This window comes from Rhineura floridana, chromosome 6, assembly GCF_030035675.1.
Source record: "Rhineura floridana isolate rRhiFlo1 chromosome 6, rRhiFlo1.hap2, whole genome shotgun sequence".
Taxonomy (NCBI): Eukaryota; Metazoa; Chordata; class Lepidosauria; order Squamata; family Rhineuridae; genus Rhineura; species Rhineura floridana.
In genome coordinates this window covers 99,575,455-99,597,780 of record NC_084485.1, presented here as the reverse complement: position 1 = coordinate 99,597,780, position 22,326 = coordinate 99,575,455, and the positions used below count along the sequence as shown (strand labels likewise).

The 22,326-nt window shown below is 43.9% G+C and overlaps 1 protein-coding gene across 4 annotated transcripts in view; it reads right to left on the bottom strand.

Moving 5' to 3' along the window:
• Nucleotides 1-22,326, bottom strand: part of NFIA (nuclear factor I A) — a 446,003-nt gene that overhangs the window by 82,930 nt on the left and 340,747 nt on the right. The gene's annotated exons all lie outside the window — the stretch shown is intronic.

Here is a 22,326-nt window from a genome sequence, read left to right as displayed (position 1 = left end):
AATCTCAGATATTTAGAATATACAAGATGAGAAATGCAGGAAACGCAGAATGGATCGAGCAGATATCTGCTGTTGGTAGAACCGTCCCAAAGCTAAAAAGTATTGATATAAAATTGCATTTAATATAAATATCATTTTGAAGCATTTGATAGTTAGAACCATGAGCATACTTATTAACATCTCAAAGATGTGGTTCGCAAAGAGAGAGAGAAATTATTCTATGATTCTAGCAGCAAGAATTTCATATGCAAAATACTGGAAAAATAAAGAACACCCCCATTTAAGGAAATGTTTCATAAATTTTTGGGATGCACTGGGTTTGACAAGGAAAAAAATAAGATAGATAGATGTGAGCAAGAATGGGTAATGTTTAAAGAACTTTGGAACAGTACACAGAGGGGGGATTAGTTATAATGTTTTTGCAATTTTAATGAGAACATATGAATATGATTCTCCTTAAATAAAATATCATAAATATCTAAATAAAAGGGTCAGTGCAATACCCTTCCCCTATTAACTTTATTATGCTGGCTGCTTTTTTCTTCTTTTTTCCTTCTTTATTTCTTATTTATGGCCATTATATTCTGGATTATAATAGTAATCATTGTTATTTAAAATTTATTCATAATCCGATGTATCACTGTAAACTGTGCAACTATTGTTCAGTTATTTGCTTGTTTCCATTTCAGTACTTTCAATGTACTTCCATATAAACCTTATATGATGTACTGCTATATAGATATCTATATAAATATAAATATATTTTTTTAATAAAAAAAGTCTTCCCTATTCAGGCATATGCCTGAAAAGAGCCAGTAAGGAGGTTCTTTTCAGTTGCAAATACCCAGGCAGAACAAGGCAATCCTTCAGGTAGTCTGGTCCCAGCCCATATTCATTATTGGAAGGAAAATGATATCTGGTGGAATTTAGTATAGCTGAGTTCCCTACATGAACAAGATTTATTTATTTATTTATTTTATTATACTTGTATACCGCCCCATAGCCAAAGCTCTCTGGGTGGTTTACAGTAACTAAAAACAAATACAATTTAAGATACATTTAAAACAATTTAAAAACACATGCTAAAATGCCTGGGAGAAGAGGAAAGTCTTGACCTGGCGCTGAAAAGATAACAGTGCTGGCACCAGGTGCACTTCATCAAAAATATCATTCCATAATTTGGGGGCCACCATTGAGAAGGCCCTCTCCTTTGTTGCCATTCTCGGAGCTTCCCTCGGAGTAGGCACCCAGAGGAGGGCCTTTGGTCTTGAACGTAGTGTACGAGTGGGTTCATATCGGGAGAGGCATTCCATCAGGTATTGTGGTCCCAAGCCATGTAAGGCTTTATAGGTCAAAACCAGCACCTTGAATCGAGCTCGGAAACATAAAGGCAGCCAGTGCAAGCGGGCTGGAATCGGTTTTATATGTTCGGACCATCTGGTCCCTGTTACCAATCTACCCACTGCATTTTGCACAAGCTGCAGTTTCCAAACCATCTTCAAAGGCAGCCCCACGTAGAGTGCATTGCAGTAATCTCATTTAGAGGTTACCAGAGCATGGACAACTGAAGCCAGGTTATCCCTGTCCAGATAGGGACGTAGTTGGGCCACCAACCAAAGTTGGTAGAAGGCACTCTGTGCCACCGAGGCTACCTGAGCCTCAAGTGACAGAGATGATTCTAGGAGAACCCCCAAGCTACAAACCTGCTCCTTCAGGGGGAGTGCAACCCTATCCAGGACAGGTTGTCGCACCCAGGCACCGGTTCAGCACATTGACAGCCTCACCTGAAGAAGATGAAAAGGAGAAATAGAGCTGCGTGTCATCAGCATACTGATGGCAACGCACTCCAAAGCTCCGGATGACCGCACCCAACAGTTTCATGTAGATGTTGAACACCATGGGGGACAGAACTGACCCATGCGGAACCCCATACTGGAGAGTCCAGGGTGCCGAGCAATGTTCCCCAAGCACCACCTTCTGGAGGCGACCTGCCAAGTAGGAGCGGAACCACTGCTATGCAGTACCTCCCACTCCCAACTCAGCCAGTCTCCCCAGAAGGATACCATGGTCGATGGTATCGAAAGCTGCTGAGAGATCAAGGAGAATCAACAGAGTCACACTCCCCCTGTCTCTCTCCCGACAAAGCTCATCATACAGGGCAACCAAGGCTGTTTCTATGCCAAAACAAGGCCTGAAACCCGACTGAAATGGATCCAGATAATCTGTCTCATCCAAGAGTGTCTGGAGCTGGCCCGCAACCACTCGTTCCAGGACCTTGCCCAGGAATGGAACATTTGCTACCGGCCTATAGTTATTAAGATTTTCTGGGTCCAGGGAGGGTTTCTTCAGGAGTGGTCTTACTACCGCCTCTTTCACGCAGCCAGGGACCACCCCCTCTCGCAGAGAGGCATTAATCACTTCCCTGGCCCAGCCGGCTGTTCCATCCCTGCTAGCTTTTATTAGCCAAGAAGGCAAGGATCCAGCATAGAAGTGGTTGCACGAACCTGTCCAAGCACCTTGTCAACGTCCTCAAGCTGCACGAGATGATTCAGTGACCTTTATGGTTAAGTGAAGAAGGCACAAGACTAAACCACCACTGGAACATGAAACGGTTAAAATTCCTAGGAGGGGCTTTAGCAGATGAAGGGCTCTGTGAAGTGCAAGCACAACAAAAAGCCTCCTTTTAATGGAAATTAAATATCCACATCAACTATAAGCACAGAGAAGCTCTCTACATCCTTCATGTGTGAATGTATGACATTTTGCTATGGGAACAGAAAATCATGGATATCCATGCCACTCTTAAATCAAATGCTTATGCTATGCCTCATCTGCCTGGGATGAGTACAGACAAACCAGGCAATAAAACACTGGGGCTAGCACACACCGCTCAGTTGACACTTTTGCTCAGAGCTTGGAAAAGTTACCTTTTTTGAACTACAACTCCCATCAGCCCAATTCAGTGGCCATGCTGGCTGAGGCTGATGGGAGTTGTAGTTTTAAAAAAGTAACTTTTCCAAGCTCTGCTTTTGCTAGCCAAAGCCACATTTCTCTTTCAGATGGCTACATTACAGCTGGGATGAATAATTGAGAGCAGCACCCCCTAGGGGCTCAGCTTTCCACATGCAGCTCTCTATAGCACAGGTGTTTGTTGGAGTTTTTGCTTTGCTCCTTTCTCTGTGTGAGAGCCATTGCTTTCCTGTAGTTTCATTCAGCAGAACTCTTTGTAGCAGCAAGAGTCTATTATGGAGCCACACTCATGCATCTGGCGCTTTGCAAATAAAAGTGTTTTAGAAATGAAAAACACTGGACTGCCGTTTAATTTTGTCTAGGCTTTAGAAGTGTTCAAAAAACTGTTTGCATATATGCATAAAATAGTTCCATTTGCAACATTTTAGGCTAAATCCACAGGCTAATTCAGGCAGCATTTTTCTTCTTCATCATCAGTACACATGTGTTTTATGAAGTAACAGGAAAAATAGATAGGTCTCTGCCCCGACAGGCTTACAATATAAATTTCAACAGTTGAGAAGCAAAGAAATTTGAAAACATTGGAGGAAAGGTAAAAAGAGAAAAGGAAAGGAGGAATAAGTGAAGTAACAGGAAAAAGGGAAAAATATGAGTGAATAAAATTACAAATGTTTACTTAGGCTTTGTTTCAGTTGGGGATATTTTCCCCAACTCTGTTCTGACAAGATATGGAGTATTCATAAGAACATAAGAAGAGCCTGCTGGATCAGGCCAGTGGCCCATCTAGTCCAGCATCCTGTTCTCACAGTGGCCAACCAGATGCCTGGGGGAAGCCCGCAAGCAGGACCCGAGTGCAAGAACACTCTCCCCTCCTGAGGCTTCCGGCAACTGGTTTTCAGAAGCATGCTGCCTCTGACTAGGGTGGCACAGCACAGCCATCATGGCTAGTAGCCATTGATAGCCCTGTCCTCCATGAATTTGTCTAATCTTCTTTTAAAGCCATCCAAGCTGGTGGCCATTACTGCATCTTGTAGGAGCAAATTCCATAGTTTAACTATGCGCTGAGTAAAGAAGTACTTCCTTTTGTCTGTCCTGAATCTTCCAACATTCAGCTTCTTTGAATGTCCACGAGTTCTAGTATTATGAGAGAGGGAGAAGAACTTTTCTCTATCCACTTTCTCAATGCCATGCATAATTTTATACACTTCTATCATGTCTCCTCTGACCCGCCTTTTCTCTAAACTAAAAAGCCCCAAATGCTGCAACCTTTCCTCGTAAGGGAGTCGCTCCATCCCCTTGATCATTCTGGTTGCCCTCTTCTGAACCTTTTCCAACTCTATAATATCCTTTCTGAGATGAGGCGACCAGAACTGTACACAGTATTCCAAATGCGGCCGCACCATAGATTTATACAACGGCATTCTGATATCGGCTGTTTTATTTTCAATACCTTTCCTAATTATCGCTAGCATGGAATTTGCCTTTTTCACAGCTGTCGCACACTGGGTCAACATTATCATTGTGCTGTCCACTACAACCCCGAGGTCTCTCTCCTGGTCGGTCACCGCCAGTTCAGACCCCATGAGCGTATATGTGAAATTCAGATTTTTTGCTCCAATATGCATAATTTTACACTTGTTTATATTGAATTACATTTGCCATTTTTCTGCCCATTCACTCAGTTTGGAGAGGTCTTTTTGGAGTTCTTCGCAATCCCTTTTTGTTTTAACAACCCTGAACAATTTAGTGTCGTCAGCAAACTTGGCCACTTCACTGCTTACTCCTAATTCTAGGTCATTAATGAACAAGTTGAAAAGTACAGGTCCCAATACCGATCCTTGAGGGACTCTACTTTCTACAGCCCTCCATTGGGAGAACTGTCCGTTTATTCCTAGTCTCTGCTTTCTGCTTCTTAACCAATTCCTTATCCACAAGAGGACCTCTCCTCTTATTCCATGACTGCTAAGCTTCCTCAGAAGCCTTTGGTGAGGTACCTTGTCAAACGCTTTTTGAAAGTCTAAGTACACTATGTCCACTGGATCACCTCTATCTATATACTTGTTGACACTCTCAAAGAATTCTAATAGGTTACTGAGACAGGACTTTCCCTTGCAAAAGCCATGCTGGCTCTGCTTCAGCAAAGCTTGTTCTTCTATGTGCTTAGTTAATCTAGCTTTAATAATACTTTCTACCAGTTTTCCAGGGACAGAAGTTAAGCTAACTGGCCTGTAATTTCCGGGATCCCCTCTGGATCCCTTTTTGAAGATTGGCGTTACATTTGCCACTTTCCAGTCCTCAGGCACGGAGGAGGACCCGAGGGACAAGTTACATATTTTAGTTAGCAGATCAGCAATTTCACCTTTGAGTTCTTTGAGAACTCTCGGGTGGATGCCATCCGGGCCTGGTGATTTGTCAGTTTTTATACTGTCCATTAAGCCTAGAACTTCCTCTCTCGTTACCACTATTTGTCTCAGTTCCTCAGAATCCCTTCCTGCAAATGTTAGTTCAGGTTCAGGGATGTGCCCTATATCTTCCACTGTGAAGACAGATGCAAAGAATTCATTTAGCTTCTCTGCAATCTCCTTATCGTTCTTTAGTACACCTTTGACTCCCTTATCATCCAAGGGTCCAATCGCCTCCCTAGATGGTCTCCTGCTTTGAATGTATTTATAGAATTTTTTTTTGTTGGTTTTTATGTTCTTAGCAATGTGCTCCTCAAATTCATTTTTAGCATCCCTTATTGTCTTCTTGCATTTCTTTTGCCAGAGTTTGTGTTCTTTTTTATTTTCTTCTTTCGGACAAGACTTCCATTTTCTGAAGGAAGACTTTTTGCCTCTAAGAGCTTCCTTGACTTTGCTCGTTAACCATGCTGGCATCTTCTTGGCCCTGGCGGTACCTTTTCTTATCTGCGGTATGCACTCCAGTTGAGCTTCTAATATAGTGTTTTTAAACAACTTCCAAGCATTTTCGAGTGATGTGACCCTCTGGACTTTGTTTTTCAGCTTTCTTTTTACCAATCCCCTCATTTTTGTGAAGTTTCCTCTTTTGAAGTCAAATGTGACCGTGTTAGATTTTCTAGGCAATTGGCCATTTACATGTATGTTTAATTTAATAGCACTATGATCACTGCTCCCAATCGGTTCGACAACACTTACATCTCGCACCAGGTCCCGGTCCCCACTGAGGATTAAGTCCAGGGTTGCCATCCCTCTGGACGGTTCCATGACCAACTGGTCTAGGGAATAGTCATTTAGAATATCTAGAAATTTTGCTTCTTTGTCATGACTGGAACACATATGCGGCCAGTCTATGTCTGGTTAGTTGAAGTTACCCATTACTACCACATTTCCTAGTTTGGATGCTTCCTCAATTTCATATCTCATCTCCAGGTCTCCCTGAGCATTTTGATCTTCATGAGAATATCCAAAACACAAGATAAATCTAACAAATGATATTTATTTATTTATTTATAAAAATATTTGTATATCGCTATTTCGTTAAAAACATGAAAGCAGTTTACAACATGTTTAAAGCAACAACCATAGAATTTATTTTAAAAAACATTAAAAATACAATAAAAACAAAGGTTGTTGCAAAAAAAGCATGTTTTTAATTGCCTGCATAAGCCTGGCAGTACAGAAAGGTTTTCAGCAGGCATTTAAATGTTAAAACAGAAGGCGCCTGCTGAATCTCTGTTGGCAGAGCATTCCAGAGATCTGGGCCGATGATACTGAAGGCTCAATTTCATGTCGATGTTAAATGAGGCTCGCCAACTTGGGGGACAACCAGAGCCATGCCTGCAAAAGATCTCAGTGATCAAGCTGAGATATAAGGGTTCAGGTGGTCCCTCAGATATCTTGGAATTAAGTTGTTTAGGGCTTTGTATGGTGTCCTTTACTACAAGGACCTTGAACCTGGCTCAGTAGCAGATGAGCAGCCAGTGCAGATGTTTTAAAAATGGGGTCACATGTTGTCGGCCATATGCTCCCATCAGCAAACTGGCTGCTGCATTTTGCACCAGCTGGAGCTTCCAAACCAGGGCCAAGGGCAGCCCTACGTAGAATGCATTGCAGTAATCCAGCCTCGAGGTTACCAATGCATGGACTACAGGTCAGGCTATCCCTGTCCAGGAACTGCCGTAGCTGACAATCCAGACAAAGCTGGTAAAAGGCATTCCTAGCCACAGTCTGAGCTGATGTCATACCGAGAACCCAGGTGGGCAGATCTGAGTCAGATCTGGGCCGCTCAGCTCCCCCACCCAAGTCTCAGTGATACATGCCAGGTTGGCACGTTCATCTATGATCAAATCATGGATCAGCATGGTTTTCTGATGGACCAACCTGGCGTTCAACAGTAGAACCACCAAACTGTTGGGGACAGTGATACAGCATCTGTTACTATCTGTTGTGCCCCAGTTGGAGGGAGAGCTAGATCAGGGAGGGCAGTCAGATGAGGACGAGGTTCCTTGGGGAGCTGGAGGAAGGGAGACAAATGGGGAGGGTTTTGGCAGCCCTCAAATTCCCATGCCCAGCACTTCCACTGAGGCAGCTCCTGTCCCACCTGTGAGTCAAATGCCCAAGCAGTTGAGAAGTGACTGTCCGATTACGCCACCTACTCCCATGCAGGAATCCCCGCCAGACACTTCAAATGCTTCCCAGCCAATCAGCATCCCACTTCCAGAGGCCACGCCGTCACCTAGCGAAGCTCCACTGTCAGATGGGCCATCTGAGACTCATCCCCCTCGCCCCATGCAAGGAGGCATGAGAAGAGAGACTTTTAAAGGGTGGAACTCAGGTAGAACTTAAGCTGGTGTCCTCCAAGGCACAAGTGCTGAATCAACTCTCCCCAAACGCTGCAGAGACTGCTTAGTTAGGAAAGTTAGGGAAAGTAGTGAGTCAGAGCAGACAGGTATATGGAGTGCACCACTTTGGATGTAACAATAACATTAATAAAAAGTCTGAACCCTTCGTCTCTTTGCAGGATAGTATAAAGTGTAGGGGAGACCCCAGAGAGAGATATCAGGCACAAGCACCTATCATCACCCCTCCCAGTGGCGTCACTAGGGTTGGTGTCACCCCCATGGACCTCCTCCCGTATCAGACCATACAGAATCCTTAGTAATGTTTTTTGTACTAATGTTACTCGTAAATCGTAATTCCCATATATCACTGAATGTAATGACAATAGTAGTGACATGAACAACTAGCAAAATTAAAATTACACCTTTAAATTACAATATCATACGCACAGCTCAAATTCTTGCTCTTATTACTAATGGGAGTTAATTATCTTGCATATGCCCATAGTAAATTTTCAGATACTTTCTGACCCTCAGCAATTTTCAAGTGGTCTATGTAGAAGAAAGGTTTGGGAACCCCTGGAATAAGACACCTGCTTATGTCCCTATGCTGCTCTCTCCCCTCATTTAGGTGCCTGGGATGCATGCGTGTGGACACACCTCCTTACAATTATGGAAAGTGATTCTTAATAATAAGTCTCCAGACACAAAGTTACATAGGTATTTATCAGTTGCTTACTAGAAAATTCAGAGCTGCAGGGTCCCTTCATGATAGTTACAGCCACATACATCCTTTTTTGCTCCTGGATTAAGAATGAGATCTTTGTTAATGCATTCTCTCACAACAACAAACATCTATAGGAGCCAATCAGCATGAAAGTGGAGAGCATTAGCAACTGAGAAGAGTCTTCTCAGTGGCTGACTCACCTCCTTTCACTCTGATTGGCTCCAATCTGCAGAAAAGGCAAGGAAGCATATTAGAAGACTCTTCTCAGTCACTGAAGAAAAGGGAGTGTGTTAGTCACTCTTTTCATGCTGACTGTAGGATGCTTGGAGACATAGGGACCCTGCTCCCAAAAAAGCAGAGGGACTAAGATCCCCTGGGCAACTACCCTCCTGGTGCTTATGGACATGACAGTAATATATTTTGTGATGTGCAAGTTTGACATTATTTATTAAGTGTGTTTAGGATTACACTGATGGCATTCCCAAATATGTACTTTCACACAGACTTTGGTTTTCCATAACACAATGTTTGTCCAAGCCTCCACACTGGGGAGGGGCACTACTTGCACTCCCCTTCCATAAGCACATCAAAGTTGGATACACACCTGAACCAAGACCCAGACAAAAGGGCACTCAAAACAAAAACGTAATTACAGTGGCTGAGTAGATCTTGTACAGTGGTTATACTGACTGGGCAGCCACTGTCCTTCACATTTTACAAAATACTTTTTCCTATACAAAGATTAAATTTCTGTGTATGAAAAAGTAATATATGAAGTGGTCTCAATAGTGAGAAAAGTAAACAAGTGAATGGTGATCCAAATGTTTTTCATTCTCACGTTATGAAGCTAGCTGCCAGATGATGTATCACCTTCGCTACGCATGCAGCATAGACTGAAAAAACAGCACCCAAGCCACCATTCAATATGTGCACGTGTTCTTTCCAACATGAATCTACAGGTCTCAAAAAGTTATGTGTGACAAAGTCCTCAAACACTTTATAACATGCCTCAAACATGGTCTCTTGTTCTACCAGCATGCCTTCACACCATCACTTTGCCAAAACATAAGGATAGGTAAATTGCTTTTAGGGAGGTTCACAATTATGATTTCCTATTTATTTAATCTAAAAATATTTAAAATACATAAAAACATCCAGGGGAAGATATTGGAGAAATATAAAATAAATACAAATTTAAAAAGGGGGGGGGGAGGTGAAGAGACCTTAAATGTGCTACTCACCATCTCTCAGCCTATCGTCCCCTCAGGATGAAAACAATGGAGAACCATGACCACCCCCAGGAAGAACGGCACACTTAAAATGTAGAGGAAAAAATCATCTACAACCATAGTGTGGAATCAAATACTTATTGGGACACAGTATGAAGAAATATTTATATAAACATGACTATCAAATATGTTTATGAATTACACAATCTTTAAATATATTTATAGTGCAATCCGATGTTTGTTTACTCAGAAGCAAGTCCCAATGTATTCAATGGGGCTTACTCAAACTGGGAAGTGTGCAGAGAACTACAGCCTCAAGTGATAAGGAACTTGTTCTTTCAACTTGTTCTTTTAAGTTGAGACCATATCCAAGTCTAAGTCTGTGTTGGAATTGCTTTTTAATATGTTTTTAAGCCTTTTCTTTGTTTTTAAAAAATGTCTTTTTAAAGCTTTTAAAAAATATTTTCAAAGATGTTTTAATATATTTTAAAGTCTGTTTTTATGATGTTTTAAAGTGCTTTTAGTGCTTTTGTTTGCCGCCCTGGGCTCCTACTGGGAGGAAGGGCGGGATATAAATCAAATAATAAATAAAGAAACTTCATTCACCCAACCCAAAATTCAGAATCATGCCTCTTTAGGCTGTTTTCCAACTGTTTATTCTTGCTTTATGGTTATTGGATTTTAAATGGCTTTATTTCTTCTTGTGAGCTGCCTTGGTTTCCAACCCTACTTCACAGGGTTGTTGGAAAGACTACACACACACACTGCAGATGTATAAATACATACAGCCCATATAATAGTTTATTGTCAAACCAGTTGGTCATTGCAGAAAAATCAGTATTAGTTTTAAAAAAAATCAGTATTCGTTTCCTACAGAATAAAAACTGTAATACCTAAGTAAGCCCTGCCTACTTGCTTTTAAATAGGACTGGAGAAGGGGGCAGAAAGAGTTAGAACACAAACACAATTCTTTTTTACATTCACTCCAAAGTCCCATTGATTTTCAGCACATTCATAACCATGTCTACTCAAAAGTAAATCCTATTGAATTCAATGGGATTTACTCTGGACATATAGGATTAGCAATGCTTTTACCCCCACAAAAGCAAGTATTGGGAAGGTTTTGAAAACACTGCCCAGGATCTGACTCCTACACACAAGAGGGGAAAAAACTGAAATATATATACTTACCCAATTTATGAGATTTTCAGATAAACGGGGGGGGGAACCATCATTTTCTGGCCTTGCAATGAGGTTTACTAGACACTGCCACAGGTCAAACAAACACTTCACTGATTGGCCACAATCCTGAATGGGCGGGGTTAAAGCTACGAAGTGCTATACAGTAGTTTAAAAAAAGATTTAACGGGGTGGCTGACGTTTTTATGTATATCTCGAGAACCGGACCACCTAGAAACTTATTTTTTTTAAATTAAAGCTGAGAATCACCCCCCTCTGATGGTGTCACCTGGTGTGGTCTGCACCCCCCGCACCCCCGTAGTGACGCCACTGGGGGGCGGCTGATGTTTTTATGTATATCTCGAGAACCGGACCACCTAGAAACTTAATTTTTTAAAAACTTAAAGCTGAGAGTCACCCCCCTCTGATGGTGTCGCCTGGTGCGGTCCGCACCCCCCCACCCCCCTAGTGACACCCCGACCCCTCCAACATTTCTTTCTACCATGCCTACCCCTCTCCTCAATTACTTAGATTGCACAACAATCCCCTCCTCCAGAACTGTCCCTCCAAGACTCATTGTATATGTAGAAACACTCTGCTAGAAATAATATTAATAAAAAGAATATACCAGGCTATGCAGACATCAATACACAACAATTAGACCACAATACAGTCTGCCCTAGATATACCCACCCTCCAATAAAAGGAACAAAACTAATAAGCAGGCATCTCATCTCTCACATGGGGCAAACACCATCACTTGGGATGCACCAGTTTCTCACATTAGGCACCCAAAAAAACGTAAGACCAATATGTATCATGCAGTTCAGCCTCTCACACAACCCAGTTGCATGTTGAATACAATAAAAAGAATAAAATACTCACAGGTGGGACAGAAAGTAAATCAACACAGGAAACCAAAATGGGGTGGTATCCTCGCCCTTGTTCCAACCCTGATGTCCCCAAAGGCATGGTCCCTTTGGTGTCTCCCTTTCTGGGTTGACCCCCCCTGGGGTCAGCCGGCACACAGGATGAGGCTCTGCTATATAGCTCTACTGCTGATAGCAGTTAAACCGACAGCAGCTGCAGTGTCCTCAAATCCTGTTCTGTGCTGCTGGGCCTGATTTTAAGAGGCTTGCCAGATGATGGATGGCAACTGCAGTCAGGTACAAGGCTACCAGGAGGATGAGGGGGCAGACGTAGTTGCCTGGAGGTGTTTAAGTCCTCTCCTCTTTCTCTTTCCCTCTCGTTCACCTTTACTACACACACAGCAAACTCTTGGCGTCCTGGATGAGGCTATGAACGTAATATTCATCCTCCATGGTGACAACAAACCCAAAGATCTTGCCTTCTTAAGCCTGAATTAAGCTACTCCACATGCTTCATTGGTCTTATTTAGTGGACTGTCAGAAACTGGTAGCAATGGAACACAGATTCCCAGATTCCTTAGGATTTATAGGGAAAGGCAGGAAGGAAACCTCCAGATGCACAAGAAAAACATTATTACAGCAACTTGAAACCAGGCTGAAAATTATTGTTTGAGGATGTTCAAAATATGTGGAGCTTAACTGAATTTTTTTATCTCTTGTCCCTGGAGGTTTTCTCCCTTCCTTTCCCTGCAACTGGTGTCTTGTCCTTTGTCTTTCCTAAGTGTCCCCGAGCAAGCATTTGTGTGTGTATCCCACCTTTTTTCCAAGGAGCTCAAGGTGGTGCACATGCTTCCCTCTCTCGCCATTTTATTCTCAAAACTCTCTGAGGTAGGTTAGGCTGAGAGACAATGACTGGCCCAGTGTCACCCAATGAACTTTATGACTGATTGGGGATTTGAACCCTAGTCTCCCAGGTCAAGCTCCATCACTCTAACCATTTCCCCACACTCAGTTTCTCATTTTTCCAATGTTAAATTTGGTTCTCTTCATTTCCCCACCATTTTAGTGTGAATTTCTCCAAATAAACACATTTTTGTAGGCAGTTATGACAAAGGCACACATTTTTGCAAGCCATTTATCATCATTTCATGCCTATTTTCATGTTATTTAAACTCATATATTCATTTTTATGCACACGTTCCTCTAATATATGCATTTTTGTTAATGTTCTTTAGTTGGCAAACTGCATCCCAAAATTCTAATAAATGTGAATTTCAAAGGATGGCTGTGTTTTGGTTCTCATATTGTTTCAGAAATAGCGAATGTGATAAATTCTGCTTGAAATGCGAACTGAATCGAAATTCTCACCCATCCCTATAAGTCACAGACATTTTGACATACATCAGGTTCTCAGCATAGAGAGGCCATGTTTTGCCAAGAGCTGTTCCCTGATTGCTTTGTCTGGCCATTACATATTCCCAAGCGTCTCAGCTCTTTTTCTGGCCAAGGAAGCATGACTGAGCCCCTCATGCAACTCCTGAGACTGGCACCATCCAGATGAATTGACACCACAAATTCAATACACAGCCTGAATACCGTCTGTGTTAAATTTCAGGATGGTTCAAATCTTGACTTAAGCTGAGACATTCAAAATCTCTGGCAACTTTCTCCCCATTTTTGGAGATTATGCCAAATAATTGTTCGCATTCAGACATCAACTCCCTCCCCCCCCCCCAAGGCTACGTCAAATAATTGTCTGCATTCAGATGTTCCTCTAGTCTAAATGATAGTTTAGTAAAACAAAAACAAGCCTAGTTTTGCTTGGCTGGGAGAAGGAGTTTATTGTAATGATTTTAATTTTAATTTTAATTTAATTTAGCAGTATCAGAGTGTTAGAGGCGGGTCTCCGGCTCATTATTGTTTTAGGGTGGGTGGCCTGTCTGATTGGCGAAATGGACAGGGGCATGTGCAAGTCAGGGGGGGATGTGACAGGGAGGGTGAGGGGCCAAACTATAGAAAGAGTGGGCGGCAGACGCTGGAATGGTACTGTTGGCAGACCATGCCAGATGAGGGGAACACGGGATAGATGTGTAATACCCATCCCATGTTCCGGGTCTGTTCAGAACCAGATGACAACTGGGGGATGCAGGATTCCTACAGACCTTCGATTGTTGTTGTGTAATACCAGGTCTGTAGTACAAAAAACATCGCATATCCGTGATATAATCTTGGATGGGCAAGCAGACCTGGCATGTATTACGGAGACCTGGCTGGATGAGGCCTCAGCTCCCATTCTTGAGGCCATGTGTCCGCCGGGTTTCCATTATGCACAACAACCGAGGGTGGGAAGGCGGGGAGGAGGTGTGGCAGTCATCTATCGGGAGTCTCTAGTTTTTACCAGACCTCCTCTTCATAGGACTAAGTTTGTTGACTGCATGTACTGGAGGTTGGGCCCGAAGGGCAGTTTGGGGATCCTGCTTGTGTACCGCCCACCCCGCTGCACAGCAGACTCCCTGGCCGAGGTGCTAGAGATGGTCTCGGCTGTACGTGCGTTGTCCCCAGAGCTGTTAATTCTCGGGGACTTCAATGTACATGCTGAGGCCACTCTCGTAGGAGCCCCTCGGGATTTCCTGGAAACCATGGCTTCCTGGGAACTGCACCTTAGTAATATTGGGCCCACCCATGTAGCCGGTCATGCTCTCGACCTTATATTTGTCCTGGGAGGGGAGGGAAGTGTTCTGAAGTTGGGGGTGGCTTCTTCCACCCCTGTGTCATGGTCAGACCACTATCTGGTAAATATAGACTTCTCGATACCACACACCATCCGTAGGGGAAAAGGACCTATTAGAATGGTCCGACCCAGACGCCTAATGGATCCAGAAGGATTCCTGACTGCGCTTGGGGAATTGGAACCTGCTGAAGGCCGCACGGTCGATACCCTGGTGATGGAGTGGAATGAGGGGATCACCAGGGCTCTGGACCGCGTGGCGCCGAAACGTCCTCTCCCCCTGAACAGAACTCAGTTAGCACCTTGGTATACTCCACGGTTGCGAAATCTGAGACAGGAGGTGAGACGACTAGAACGCCGGTGGCGGAAATCCCGTTTCGAAGATGTCCGGACACAGGTTAGAGCAGCAGTAACTGCCTACCAAGTGGCAATAAAGGCAGAAAAGAAGAGGTTCTTTGCTGCCTCTATTGCGTCTGCAGAGTGCTGTCCCAGGAGGTTGTTCCAAGTGGTCCGAAGCCTGGTCGGTCCAGTTGCTCAGGAACCCTTGGAACAGTCTAAGGCCTCCTGTGACAAATTAGCAAAGCACTTTGCCGACAAAATCGAACATTTACGGAGCTCAATTCCGTACGCCGTGGACACAGCAAATGAAACAGAGTTGGCCAATTGCAATCCGGTCAAATGGGATCGGTTTCGACCTCTTCCTTCTGAGGATGTGGACAAGGTGCTCTCAACTGTGAAGCCTACCACCTGTCTAACTGATCCTTGCCCATCGTGGCTCCTTGTGAGCTGCAAAGAGAAATTGGGCGAGGGGATTAAGGCGGTGGTCAATGCATCCTTGGAGGAGGGTGTAATGCCATTAGCACTCAAGGAGGCAATTGTAAAGCCCATCTTAAAGAAGTCCTCCTTGGATCCCCAAGTTTTGAATAACTTTCGCCCAATTTCGAACCTACCATTCCTGGGCAAGATCATTGAGCGAGTGGTGGCTAATCAGTTGTCGACACACTTGGATGAAACGGATTATTTGGATCCATACCAATCGGGGTTCAGGACTGGACATGGAACTGAAACAGCATTGGTCGCTCTAGTTGATGATATGAGGAGGGCATTAGATAGGGGAGAATTCACCTTTCTTGTCCTCCTCGATCTCTCAGCGGCTTTTGATACTGTCAACCACAGTATCCTTTTACATCGCCTGGAGGAATCGGGAATAGGAGGCACTGTACTACGGTGGTTCCATTCCTTTCTTTCCGACAGGCATCAACAGGTAGCATTGGGGGAGGAGGTTTCAGACCCTTGGCCTCTCAATTGTGGTGTGCCACAGGGCTCTATCCTCTCTCCCATGCTATTTAATATCTATATGAAGCCGCTGGGGACAATCATCAGGAGATTTGGGCTGCAGTGTCACCAATATGCGGATGACACTCAGCTCTATCTCTCGTTTAAATCTTCACCAGAGTCTGCTGTGGAGACCATGTCCAAGTGCCTGGAATCCGTGAGTGGATGGATGGGAAGGAACAGGCTGAAGTTGAATCCTGATAAGACTGAGGTGCTACTCGTGGGAGACAAGGGAAGGCTGGGAGATGTTGACCTGGTGTTCGACGGGGTGAAATTGCCCCTGAAGGACCAGGTCCGCAGCCTTGGGGTTGTTCTTGATTCCAAGCTGTCCATGGAGGCTCAGATTTCGGCAGTGAGCCGGGCAGCTTGGTATCAATTACACCTCATTCGTAGACTGCAGCCCTACCTTCCTGCTCATCAGCTCCCACTGGTGGTACATGCCCTGGTCACCTCTCGGTTGGATTACTGTAATGCGCTCTACGTGGGGTTACCCTTGAAAACGGTCCGGAAATTACAACTTATACAAAATGCTGCGGCTCGACTACTTACAAACTGTCGCCGCCGGGAACACATCACCCCAGTGTTGTTCGACCTACACTGGCTCCCAGTTATTTTCCGGGCCCAATTCAAGGTGTTGGTATTAACCTTTAAATCCCTATACGGTCTCGGCCCAGTTTATCTGATGGAGCGCCTTCAGCGCCACCAACCTTGCCGCCCAACAAGATCAGCCACACAGGACCTTCTCTCAATCCCGCCAACTAAAACAGCTAGGTTGGCGGGGACAAGAGAGAGGGCATTTTCAGTGGCGGCCCCCACTCTCTGGAACTCCCTCCCGTATGACCTTCGACATGCCCCTTCCCTGAATGTATTCCGCCAAGCTTTGAAGACCTGGCTCTTCAGACAGGCCTTTGGGACTTACGGGGAGGGTTAAATTTTTACGACCAATAGCCTACTACTCTGTACTGGAACTGTTTTATTGTTTTATTGTTATATTGTATTTTATGATGTATTTTATTATGATGTAATGTATTGTTGTTAAATTGTATGTCGCCTAGAGTGGCCATTGGCCAGATAGGCGACCCACAAATTAAATTATTATTATTATTATTATTATTTAGAAGTTTCCACTTCCACTTCATTGTGGTTTGTTACATTGTCCAAGAACAGCTGGTATAGCACCGTGGGGAGGAGAGCCTGGCTGGGAGTCCAGAGTATGTGAGTTCAAATCCTCGCTCGTGTCTCCTGGGTGTCAAGGGCCAGCTAAAGATCATCCCCACAGTGAGTGGCTCAGGGGTTTTGTGCCCTGCCACCTGGGCAGCCATGGACAAGCTGCATAGTTCCAAGGAGCCCAGTTGCCCTCAGCTGGCAGTTGCAGACAAGGAAGGGGCTGGTTTGTGCAGCTGTGGCAAGCTGAGGAGGACTAGGCTCAGAGGGAAACAATGGTAAACCCTCTCTGAATGCCACTTACCATGAAAACCTTATTCATAGGGTCACCATAAGTCAGGATTGACTTGAAGGCAGTCCATTTCCTTTCCCCCCCTTCACATTGTCCAAACCCAGAACTATAGTTAACATTAACTACGGTTACTTTCAAACAACTCAACTTTAATCTGTGATTTCTGAAGCCAGCTTATTTAAATAAACTATAATTAATGTTAACCATAGTTCTAGGTGCAGATGACATGGCAAGCTGTAGTTAACTAAAAGCAGAAGTGAACCCTTCTGAACTCCTTCTCCTGGTCATGCTGGAGAAGAAATGAGGGGGAGTGTAAAAACCTCGGAGGATGCTGAGCTTGTTTACATCTCACTAAACTACAGATAGTGGCTGTGTTCAGACATCACACTGAGAAATAGGTGCTAATATCTTTTAGGCAACTGAGTCCTTTGGGAGGATGGGCAGAATAGAAATAAAATAAAATAAAGAACTGTCTTGAGCAAATGCAGAAATAATCCTTGCATGGTTATTGGCAGAGTGTGATTCAACAGAGCTCCATAAATCTGACCAGGTGAGCACAAAATTCAGGTATATGAAGGCATAAATAATTGAGCCCACTGATGCTGCACAAGGATTCTCACTTGCCAAATTGGGATCAACCTACGTGTTACACTTAATCTGTAGTGTGCAGCTATGTCTCCATATTTTCTTTGCTTATTTATAGTGGGGATCCTTCTGATTGTTACCAGGACTGCAATGTTTGGGAAGGGAGATTTATCCCTTCCCTACCTAGCTATGATCCCTCCACCCCAATTATCACCCTTCCTCATATGGCTATGAGGATTGTTGTTGCAGAAGGGATTTTCAGAGGGCAGGAGGTGTGATCCCAGCCACATCTAATTAAGTTGAGGGGAAAAACCCACCTAGAATTTAGCTATATGCTACACATTACACATGATGTGTAGACTGACCATCAGATTCTTGTGACAGAGACAACAGGGAACAAAGACACAAGAATAAGCAGATGACAACCTTCATGTCAATACAGGTCAATACTGGTCAATACAGACTCTGGTTTGCAGCTACAGACCCTTGAAATAAAGACCCTTTTCAGTGAAAAGCTCTCTGAAGAAATACAGCAACATTTTCTATCTTTATCTGTTCAAGATTTTCTTTTATCTTTATAAGGGGTATCTGATTGAGAAAATAGTAAAACAGATAGGCCTGATACATCTTTGCTTATTTACTCTGCAGGAGCTTCTGAGTAACAATTTATCTTTTAATATAATCTTGGGATTTATTATTGGAACACATAAGGACTACAGTTCTGGAGTTGCTGCTGCCAATTACAGGGAGGGGAGGAACAAGGCAGAGGGGAGGTTGGGGTTGTGCAAGCACATTGGTGGGAGCACCACATTGACTCTGCTGCTCCACCCACACAGTCCTAGCCTGGCCACCTCACCCCTCCTGACAAGTGACAATGACTCTGCCGTGAAGCTATTGGTGCAGGTCTGCCCCACTGAGACAGAAGTTCATGGTTTAACTAAGAACTTGCCACTCTGCATTTGAAAGACAAAATGTCTACAAAAGCCCAAAGCTTCAAAGATGATCAGGGACTAGACTGTAAGGGGGCATCCTGCCCCTTACTTCTCTTCAGGAATGTTTTCCCCTCTGACATCTAGGAGAGTGTGTGAAATTTCAAGAAGTTGTAACAGTGGATGCAATTACACACTGATGCCTATGGTAAGCTATATTTAGGGGCAGTGAGGGCAGCAAAAAAATAATATTTTGCTGCCACTATCAAATCATCAATCTGCTGCCCAGCGGAGCTCTTCAGAATTGTCTGGAGGCTATTACGCACTGGCCCCAAGGACATGGTAGAACCATCTGAGGCCTGCTGTAATGAATTTGCTAGGCACTTCCAGCATAAAATCTTTAGCATCCGCCAGGACTTAGACTGCAGTGTTATAGCAGGTGAATCAAGCAAGGTATCCAGAGCACAGCCTTGTCCCAATTTCTTGGATGAGTTTCAGTTGGTACAGCTTGAGGACGTTGACAAGGTGCTTGGACAGGTTCGTGCAACCACTTCTGTGCTGGCTCCTTGCCCTTCTTGGCTAATAAAAGCTAGCAGGGATGGAACAGCCGGCTGGGCCGGGGAAGTAATTAATGCCTCTCTGTGAGAGGTGGTGGTCCCTGGCTGCCTGAAAGAGGCGGTAGTGAGACCACTCCTGAAGAGACCCTCCCTGGACCCAGAAAATCTGAACTATAGGCCGGTAGCAAATGTTCCATTCCTGGGCAAGGTCCTTGAATGAGTGGTGGCAGGCCAACTCCAGACACTCTTGGATGAGACCGATTATCTGGATTCATTTCAGTCGGGTTTCAGGCCTGGTTTTGGCATGGAAACAGCCTTGGTCACCCTGTATGATGACCTCTGTTGGGAGAGAGACAGGGGGAGTGTGACTCTGTTGATTCTCCTTGATCTCTCAGCGGCTTTCAATACCATCTACCATGGTATCCTTCTGGGGAGACTGGTTGAGTTGGGAGTGGGAGGTACTGCATAGCAGTGGTTCCGCTCCTACTTGGCAGGTTGCCTCCAGAAGGTGGTGCTTGGGGAACGTTGCTCGGCATCCTGGACTCTCCAGTATGGGATTCCGCAGGGGTCAGTTCTGTCCCCCATGCTGTTCAACATCTACATGAAACTGTTGGGTGCAGTAATCTGGAGCTTTGGAGTGCGTTGCCATCAGTATGCTGATGACATGCAGCTCTATTTCTCCTTTTCATCTTCTTCAGGTGAGGCTGTCAATGTGCTGAACCAATGCCTGGCTGTGATAATGGACTGGATGAGGGCTAATAAACTGAGGCTCAACCCAGACAAGATTAAGATGCTGTTAGTGGGTGGTTCTTCTGACTGGATGGTGGATGTCCAACCTGTCCTGGATGGGGTCGCACTCCCCCTGAAGAAGCAGGTTCGTAGCTTGGGGGTTCTCCTAGAACCATCTCTGTCACTTGAGGGTCAGGTAGCCTCGGTGGCACGGAGTGCCTTCTACCAACTTTGGTTGGTGGTCCAGCTACACCCCTATTTGGACAGGGATAACCTGGCTTCAGTTGTCCATGCTCTGGTAACCTCCAAGTTAGATTACTGCAATGCGCTCTACATGGGGCTGCCTTTGAAGATGGTTCGGAAGCTGCAGCTTGTGCAAAATGCAGTGGGTAGATTGGTAACAGGGACCAGACGGTTTGAACATATAAAACCGATTCCGGCCCACTTGCATTGGCTGCCTGTATGTTTCCAAGCTCGATTCAAGGTGCTGGTGTTAACCTATAAAGCCTTACACAGCTTGGGACCACAATACCTGATGGAACGCCTCTCCCAACATGAACCCACCCGTACACTACGCTCCACATCCAAGGCTCTCCTCTGGGTGCCTACTTGGACGGAAGCTGGGAGTGTGGCAACAAGGGACAGGGCCTTCTCAGTGGTGGCCCCCACATTATGGAATGATATTTTTGACAAAGTGTGCCTGTTGCCAACACTGTTATCTTTTTGGCGCCAGGTCAAGATTTTCCTCTTCTCCCAGGCATTTTAGCATGTGTTTTTAAATTGTTTTTAAATTTTTTAAATTGTGTTTTTAAATTGTTTTTTGTGTTTTAAAATTTGTATATTTGTTTTTAATGTTTTTAATTGCTGTAAACCGCCCAGAGAGCTTTGTAATAAACAAACAAACAAACAAACAGTGTGAAGTGACACCATCTGTACTCACTAAGATTAAATCCTAAGGCCCCTGGAAGAAGACCTATCCTTTAGTCTGAATATACGCCTACAAAGCCAAAACACAGTAACTATATCAATATGCTTTTTATAGACCAGTGGCACTCAGATGGCCAATCCTCATCAAGTTAAACTTGCATAAACCATTTTTTCTATGGCAGCACAATAGTCTGGTTGCAAGCTTGAGATAGGTCCAGGCTGTCCTTGAGTTTCAGGGGCAGCCTCTAGAGTCAACTGGCATACAGCTGAATACACTGTTAATGTAACTCTGAGACTATGAATACCTTTCTATTTTCACCAATTTTCAGGACTGTTTTTAAAATGCATGCTTGCCTCCCAGCAACTTGCTACATAATTAGCCACAAATGAACCCATTCAGCTCCATAGATGAATAAGCCAAGTGTGCTTTTATTTTGAAAGCTATGCAGTTTCATAGTGTTGACAACTTGTACATCAGTGCTATTTGATGGGCTTCATGTTTATACTAAAGGTCTTAGTGCAACCTGATATGTAGTCGGCAGCAACTCTGTTACCTGGAGGCTATTGCTGCAGCTCCATCCTACTGGCTGAGCCACTCCTCTTCCCACATTCTACCTTAAGATTCTTACCAGATGCAGATTCATGACTTTACCACTGGCTAAATTTTTTTCTTTCAACTTCACTTTTTCTTTCCAGTCTGGTCTGCTGAACAGTTCTGGAGAACTCAAAAGCTTGCACACTATTTTGTGATGTTTTAGTTGGCTGAAATACAGGATTACATGAGTGTAATTTGGAGGACAATAAGCCTTTAAGGCTCCAATTCTATAGTCGCTTATCTCGAAATAAACCCCATTGAACTTAGTAGGGCTTACTTCTGAATTGGCATGTATAAGATTGTGCTGAAGGTAAAATAAAATACGAGCATCTTCTTTTGTGAAATATGAATACCTAGCAAATGTTATATACTTAACCAACTAGTATGTTCTGTAAACTAAAATGCAGCAGGAAGAAACTCTGTCACAGCTGGCCACTTGATCTTGCAATCTTCTTGGATAAAATTTATTAACACTGAATGTTTCTTTATGTATGCCACTAAGCAGAGAAGAATGTATATGTAAACTTCCTAGGTGCAAATCCCCAAAATCTTGGATGACTTGGAAAACAAATATATGTGATTTTTCTAACCTTGTTACTAAGCACAAATGTGGTCTTTGCAAACTTGCTTTTATATATTAACCAATTAGAATTTTTATTTTTCTATTTCCATCTGAAGATCTCCTTTTAACCAATTATTTACCCCTTGGAAAT